The sequence below is a fragment of the Nelumbo lutea genome, chromosome 7 (assembly GCF_056320005.1).
Source record: "Nelumbo lutea isolate HS-2025 chromosome 7, American lotus-T2T, whole genome shotgun sequence".
NCBI lineage: Eukaryota > Viridiplantae > Streptophyta > Magnoliopsida > Proteales > Nelumbonaceae > Nelumbo > Nelumbo lutea.
In genome coordinates, this window is record NC_142690.1 from 22,610,726 (window position 1) to 22,619,473 (window position 8,748).

The window sequence follows — 8,748 nt, forward strand, 5'->3', positions numbered from 1 at the left end:
ATAAATAAAACCTAAAAAAACGTACCAATACAAGTCGATACGCCCTCGATACTTTGAATCTTGAAATAGACTAACACAGATCAAATCTTGAAAAAAGAACAGCACAAAGACTTTCTGCTATTTTGGCATGGTCCTGTTCTTCAAGATGAATCGATTTATTTAATTACAAACGAAACCTAATTTAGTCCTTTAAATCAAACAAGATATCCTTTCTAAATACAGGGTCATTAACTAGTATATGAATATTCTGAAGGAAACATGATGGATCGTAGCCAATCCCCATACCCTATGATGAATATATATATGCTGAAGAAAACATGATGGATGGTGGCCAATCCCCCATACCCATGATTCCTATTACCTGGGTGAAGGTGAGAATCGGTCCCAAGTTTCCCATACAACCAATTAGAGAGACCTTGGCAACTTTGATCAGGGATGCATGTTATTAATTAATTCCGAGGTAATTGATGAAGCCATATAAATCAGTACCCAAAAGATAGGAAGCATATAAAATGTGGACACATGGAATAAGCAAGAGGCCAGTATAACAACTATGGGGTTTTCATCAATATGTATGAATTTGATTTACAAAGCAAAACAATTGCCTTAATCATGGTTTTGAAAATCAAATTAGGTTGGACGGTTGGACCGTTTGACCTGGGGGGAATCAGTCAGATAATTGGTTTCATTTCACCCTAAAATTGTTCATGAGTTAAAAACTGTTGACTTAGTCAGCAATCTATTAATTTAAGTAGTCAAATTGTCAACCCATTTCACCCAGGAATCAATGGCCAAAACGGTTCTGTAGCCAGTCCAGTTTTTGAAACCTTGGCCATAATAGCAAAAGCAATATAAATTTAATGGTGAAGCAGTTATTTTTGTTTTGAAAAAATAAATAATACATATTGGCAAATACCTCTTAATATATTGTTGTTGTGATGGTTTTTGAACTGCCATTGACCTAGACGGCCGGGCTGTTTGACATAGGAACTGTCCAGGCAACCGATTTCATTTTCCCCAAACCCAGTCCCTAGCCAAAAATCATTGAATCACTCAAGGATCCATTGATTTGGACAGTCGAACTATCGGCCCGTTGACTCATTCAACAATTTTTTGCTTTTTTTTTTAATTATTTTTTGATTTTTTTTGTCAGAATAAGTCATCCATTCAAACCAGATTATCGACCCAAAAACCAGTGGCCAAAACGATTCCATTTCCAAGTCATTTTTTTAAACCATGATTATTGTTACAATAGCCTCTAGCATGTAGAATTGCCAAAGTTTTATTGTGCTAGGGTTTAGACTTTTTAGGGTCTTCTCCAATCTGTTTGATTTTGTTTTTGAAAGCAAAAACAATATAATTGTACTAATGTGGTAGTTGTTTTTGCTTTCTAGACAAAACCATGCATACACGTTAGCTAACAACCCTTGGTTAATTAATCCTTTGAGCAATCTGTTTGGCGTCCACGTATGACTCAATGCAATACAGACCTAATTGATAGCACTGCACTTTTGCCAATGGACCGGGGCTGGATTAGGGTAGACTTGGACCGCGATCCAATAAGAAAATGCATTTATAAGCAATAGGTCTAGATATATGGTCTGACTGATAAGACCCACTTATAACTAAGCCAATGAATATTTTGCAAATATATGTTAGATTATATTACACCATACGTAGATGTATAAATATAAATAAAATTTATATATACATATATATTTTAGATATAATATATGTACTTATAACAATAAATGTAAATTTTATTTATATATAATGCATGCATATAATAGTAAAATCTCGGATGGCAAGCATGAGAATATATGTTTAATCTCCACCCATCCCAAGACCCCATATATACAAGCAGGGGCAGAGCAAAAATCCTAGCTCTGCTCCTACATACAATCAACATTGGGTGATGGCCTTGTATATATATATTAGTGATATATGTGCATGCAATCAAATATAAGACTGAATTTGGATTTAAGGGCCATTTGTTACAGCTGAAGATGCTGAACTGAAAAACTTATTATTATATCTTTTGGTAATAAGCTTTTAAGGAGGTTGCGGCCTAATGACTGAAAACTGAAGTTAGTTGGATGACTATACTCTTGAAAATTTTTTGTTTAATTATTTTAGTAACTAAAAAATAAAGCGATAAATTTTCAGTTCAACAACTTCAACTGTTATCAAATGGCTCCTATGTGAGAAGAGAGATGTCCAAGATGGGGATATAATTAGAAATTAGAAAAAGAATAAGGGCTATGATATAACTTAAAAAATAAAAGTTTGAGACTCTACTAGGGTTGTACACGGGTCGGGTTGGGTTGATTTACTGAGGTTTTCCCAACCGACCTGACCTGGTCGGGTTACCTGAGGTGGAAACCGAAACTGACCCACTGATAGGCAAAGCCAACCTAGTCGATTTGAGTCGGGTTGGGTCGGTTTCGGTTTTGCTCCTGTAGTCAAACCTTATTTCTGAAACTTGTCTCACCTTTGGTCTTTAAACATTTATATTTAAAGAAACTTTCTAAATTCTAATCTAGGTAAAAGATGACTCATAATTCTAATTGTAATTGCCTAATGGGTTGCTATTTGGTGTAAAAGACTATAGAAACTAGGACATATACAATTTAGTTAAATAGGAACTAGAAGATAGGGTTGTTCTAGTTCTAGTAGAAGACTAGTTAAGTAGGAAGATTAGTTCAATTCGGTTTCGGGTCGGTTTCGATTTTTACACAAGGAAGCCGAAACCGACCCAATATTTCGGTTTATAAATTTTTCCAACCCAAAACCGACCGATGCTGATAAAAACCCAGCCAACTCAGGTTGGATCGGTCCGAGTTGATCGATTTGATCGATTTGATCGGATTGGGCCTTCTTATGAACAGCCCTAGACCCTACGAAAAGGAGATGAAAAGCCCTCATGTAAATTTTACATAATGTAATAGATATTATCATTAATGTGGGCTCTAGCTTACTGGGTTGGAACACACAAGATAACCCAGCAAGATCCAATTATTATCGAGTTTCAGCAATTAGACTTAGACCAGAAACGGTCCATTGGAACCAGGATCTACCCCCCTATTTAAGAAGGCAACATCAAATTAGATCCATGACTGTGCTCGGATCTGCTATCAGCAAAAAGCATGTTAATCAAAAACATTTTCTGTACTTGTATGTTAAATTTATGGGAAAATATTTCTGATGTGTGTGTTATCTCGAAGTTTTAACATATCTTGACGCAAGATTTCTTTCTTTCGAAGGATGCATCTAAGTCATAACTACTAGTTTTGTGGGGATTGGCACCAAGATGAGTGGGGAATGTAGTAAGGCAGGTGTGGTGGATATACTGGTTGAGTAGACATCAAGGTTAAATTGGACCCCAATACTTTGATACATGGGAACTCTATTTCAGTGTTTCTCATGGTTGAGAGAGAGAATTGAAACATATCAACCAACATGTTGAGCTTTATTTGGAATTTGGTGCATTCAAGCAATGACCAACATGGGCCTCCAATAACATTCTGAATAAGCCCCATCAAAACTTGGGGTTGGGAGGCTTACGCCTCAAACACAAGGCACCTCATTTATAACTACTCTTAGCTTGGAATTGAAATTGGATACTACATTATGGCCTAAACCTTGTTATATATAAATCTATAACCAAGCACCGTTGCTTATAAATAAATGAAAACATAAAACTTGATTTAGTCACTTTATGCATATATTAACTTATTTGTTTACTTCCAATAAAGAATGACATCTGGAGATCCTAGCATCCGAACCCGCACCTTAACCTTTTAAAATATCGTAATGTTTAACACTTCCATGTGACAAGATTGAGAACTATGGGGGCTATTCATACATCATATCTTTGTTGGGAATATCTGTCAAGAGTTTACTTGTAGTGAATTCGATAATTGATTGAGCTCATTTGGTATGGATCAGGTAGGGATTGAGCACTTGTTCAAGCCCAACATGGGATTAGAACAAATTGAGGGTCTGTTTGGTTCACAGTTGAAATGGGAATCAGAATCAAAATCCTTCAGAATTGGAGTCGGAGTGGTCTATTCCCACCATAGTTTATTTGGTTTAGGCACGAATGAGAATGAAAATTGAAATCAGCAAGAATGGAATTCCATTCCCGAGGGGGAGGAAATGACCATTCCCTCAAATAGGGGAGTGCCATTCCACCAGGAATGGGAATGGTTCTAGACTTCTAGTCCCGCAAATCAAATGAGGCCTGAATTTTTACCTCCCTAGGTATTAGCTGGAACTAGAACTCTCAAGGTTTTTAAAACCGACCTGGAGACCGGACCAGTCAAGGGTCCAGTTCCCAAGTCGAACGGTCTGATCGTTTGAACCGAACGGTCAGCCCGTTCTGACAAAAAATAAAATATGGTCAAAAGCGTTGAATAGTTCAAACGGTTCAACCGCCCAAGTCAGCAATTTGTTGACCAAAACAACAATTTTTTGAAAAAATCCAATTTTGGGGAAAAACAAAACCGGTCACCTGACCGGTTCCTGGTTTTTTTGGTCCGACCGTCTGGTCCGGTCCAGTTTTGAAAACCATGAGAACTCTCATAGGATATCATCACTATATATGATTTTTGCTTCTTAATTTATAATATCTTTTTAATAATTAGTAAATGTGCATGTGCTTTGCGCATGATGATATTAAATGATGATGACAACAATAATATTGTATTTCTAAAATTTTCTACAAATTATTTATATTTCTATATAAAAATATTTCTTATTTATCACACTTATTTTTTGTTTATCATTCAAGATAAGTTATTAGACTTTCTATCATAAAAAAAAGTAAAAAAAAAATAAAAAAAAAAATTGAAAACGTTCAATGGCGATGGTTACATACAGGCGGCAATTCTCTTAGAGGTTCTTTGGATTGGATTAGGTGATAGGGGCATGGGAGATTAGAGGGAAAGAATAAGATTGTTTCTTCTCTACAAACCCATGCAGCCGATTGAAAAAATATGGGGATAGAATAGGAATGTCTTTAATTAAAATGAATAAGCAAAGCCTTTTTTTATGTTTACTAAGAAATGAAGAATTTTATTAATCATGGTGATGTTTCCACCGGTACATTCAGCAGCACTCCTGGCCAAACGAAAAAGGACGCATGTTAGAGTTCCCTGATTAAAAGGGAAGGGCAATTTTGGGAAAGAAAGAAGAATAGAACAAACACTGATGGATGGGTGTTTTAGTCATTTTACCAGGAGTTGATGATAAATACATTTATCTAGATAAATAATTCATCAAAAAGCGAACAAAATCGAAAATTGTGTTCTTCATGCAAATTAAATGTAATTTGGTAGTGTAAAAAACGTTTTAAAATGCTACGAGAGCGGAATTGCTAGGGGTTGATCCTAGAGGTCTTTTAGGGGGGCTGGCTTTGTTCTGGAGGGCTGATCTGAATTTGAAAATTCTTTCTACAAATAAAAATGTAATTCGTTCCAGATCAAGGACAAGAAAAACAACTCTTGGCATTGTTTCTTTTTGTTATGGTGAGCCTTGTAGGAAAAAGATGAGCAATTTCTTTGATCTTTGGAAGAGTATAGCTAATAGAACCACAGGGGCTTGGCTTTGTGTTGGTGACTTTAATTTTATTTTAAACAAAGGGGAAAATGTGGAGGTAGAGAGACAAGAAATTGGGAGATTCAAAGAAACAATAGAGTGTTGAGGAATATATCTATAGGTTTGATTAATATCAGAATCTGGGGGCCAAAATTTACATGGTATAACAAGAGGGAGGTTAGGTGTTCCATTAGAGAGGTGTTGGATAAAAGTCTTGTAAACCCTGCTTGGTTGGAGTTGTATCCTGAAGCAGCAACATTGAACCTAGTGTCCTCGGGTTCAGATCATCTTCCAATAGTTTTGGATTTGAGCCCAACAATGGGGAAACAAAGAAAACCCTTTACATTTGAGGAGATGTCTCACATGAGGATTGTGCAAAGGTAATTGAGGCAGTTGTATCTAGCCAAAAGGGAGTTTATCCCTGAAATGTAGACGGATGCAGTCCGAGCTTAAGAAGTGGAACTGGAATAATTTTGGAAATCTAAATAAAAAAAAAAATGTAGAAGCCAAAAATGAGCTTAAATGTGTCTTAAAAGAAGGGAAAATTCATGATTAGTACCCTCTACTTTGGGTCTAATGCCACTTTGGTACCCGAACTTTAAAATGCAACAATTCAATACTTGAACTTTCAAAACGTGTCAATTCAGTACCTATCGTTAACCCATTAACAATAGGTACTGAATTGACATGTTTTGAAAGTTCGGATATTGAATTGTCGTATTTTAAAGTTCGAGGACCAAAATAACAGTACTGATCGAGAATTTTCCGTCAAAAGAAAGTGGCCACCGCTTTTCCTCTAAGAGGGTGAAGTCTTGTGAGAATAAAGTTAATATGTGGTTGCAAGGAGAGGAAGCCTTTTGGGCTCAAAAGGCCAGATGCAATTAGCTGAGGGTGGGGCAATATAGCAGGAGAGCAAGAAATAGAGTGTTGATGGCTATGTTCTCAGGGGGTTGGAAAAGTATTCTTGAGGGTAGAGAAGTTGTGAAGGAGGGTGCTTGCTGGGGTGTTGGCTCTGGTAGAGGCATCTCATATGGAAAGACACTTGGATAGTTATGGGCCCAACCTAGAATATACAAGAGGTTTCAGAAGTGAGGGATTTATTCCACTTCCACCTAAATACAAAAATCTGGAATACCAATCCAATCCAATCAATTTTCATCCCAGCCATAGCTGGAAAAATTCTAGAAATCAGACCTCCCATTGCTGATTGGGATAACAGCCAAGGGAGAGTCATATGGAGGTCATCGAGGGGATGATAAATCTTTTTGGTCCTCTTTATGGGCCCTCCAAGCTCCACCCAAATTAAAAATGCTTCTTTGAAAATGTTGTAATAGTGCTTCGGTTGTGAAGTCGATTTTATTTAAAAGAAAAGTGACTAATGATTCTGTGTGTCCTCTCTGTAACAAGGAAGAAAAAACCATTATTCATACCCTTTTGTTCTTTGAAGCAGCAGCAGCTTGCTGGTTTTGGAAGCCATCTCAGTTTACAGACTCGGTCCTGGTCCAGATGCATGACCTTCATGGATTGGCTAAAGAACTGGTTTTTTATTTGTAATGCTCAAAAGGACAAGAAGGAAGAATTAAAAGTTAATTCTACTTACATGTTGTGGAATATCCGGTTACAACGAGATGATGTTGTTTTCAATGATGCAAAGCCTAACCCAACTGGTGTTCTTGACAGGGTGAAGAGACAGGTTCATGAGTTTCAGAGGATGGCAGTTTTATCATCACCAATACAGCCCCGTTCTGATGAGGTTAGCAGCCTTGGATCTTTTTGGATCCCCTCACCTTGTGATTGATTTAAGGTCAGTGTCGATGGAGCTTTCGTCAACCCTTGGCTGCAGTTGGTATTGTAGTTCAAGATAGTAGTGGTTTTGTTTTAGCTACAGTGTGTAAGAAACTTGTTGCTGGTTTTGCTCTTCAAACTGAAGCTCTAGCTATGCTAGAAAGTTTACTTTTTATTAACACTTTGTCTTGTCTCAAAATGTTTTGATGAAGGAAGATTTGGCCCAACCTTGTAATCACTCAGCATGTGGCAAAAGCAACAGTTCGGCACAACGGCATGCCTAAGATGCGAACTCCGAAAGGAGAAACTAGCGGTCTGAACTCCCTACGAGGAGCCTGAACTCCCCGCAAGGAGCCCGAGCTCTCCCTTAGGCCCCGAACCTTACAAACACAAAGGGCAATAACCCGAACTGGCCTACCCTATGGCAGTTCGGGACACACCTCTATCCGAACTCAAGACTTCACCTCGCTCACCACTCCAGCACTTCGTCTCCAGGACGCCGAACTAAACAACCGTACCATGCCTGACACCGTGGAAGTTCGTATCCAGGGGCGGCGCACCTAAGTAACTTGTGATCTGACGCTTGACAGCCACACTTCAAACGGCCACCTGCCATTGCCATCTCCAGTTACAAAGACGGCTCCGACAAGGAGTAGTGGCGGTTCTGTCCCAGCAGAGGGGATGACACCCAAACTGGCAAAGCACAGAAGTAATCATACCCGACCTGACAAAAGCCTCGAAGTGAGTGCGTGAAGCGGTTATAAAAGGCTCCCTACCCCCAAGAACAAGGTATGTGAACTTTACGCCATCTGTTTTTATCTTGCCTTTGAGAGAATACTAACTTGAGCTTCGGAACAATCTCACCGGGTTCCCCCCCGGAGTTCCCTCATCTTCTCCGTTTTGGGTTCCTTGTAGCTCTGTTCAGAGGCAAGGCCATCAACAGCTAGGACCGGCCGGATTGCACAACATCATGTTTTGTTTGAAGGTGATAACAAAGCTCTTGTAGGCTGGTTAGATAGAAAGAGTTGTGACTCTACCCAAGACTGCTTATCTGCGTAGCAGAAAACTTAAATGTGAAGTTTGTTTTGCAAATTGATTGACCAACATGTTAGCTCATGAAGCAGCAAAGAGAGGTTTACAACATGAAGAGTGCTAGTCTAATCCTTCACCGGTGTGGCCAAGTGCAGTAGTGTGGGAGGACTTGGGCTCTTTGGCTTAGTCGTTTTTTCTTTCTGTCTGTATTTTTCTGTTTTCTGTTATGTTGTTCACTGTTTTTCAAAACCGGACTGGACCAGACGGTCGGACCAGAAAAATCGGGAACCGGTCACCTGACCAGTTCTGTTTTCCTCCAAAACCGCTTTTTTC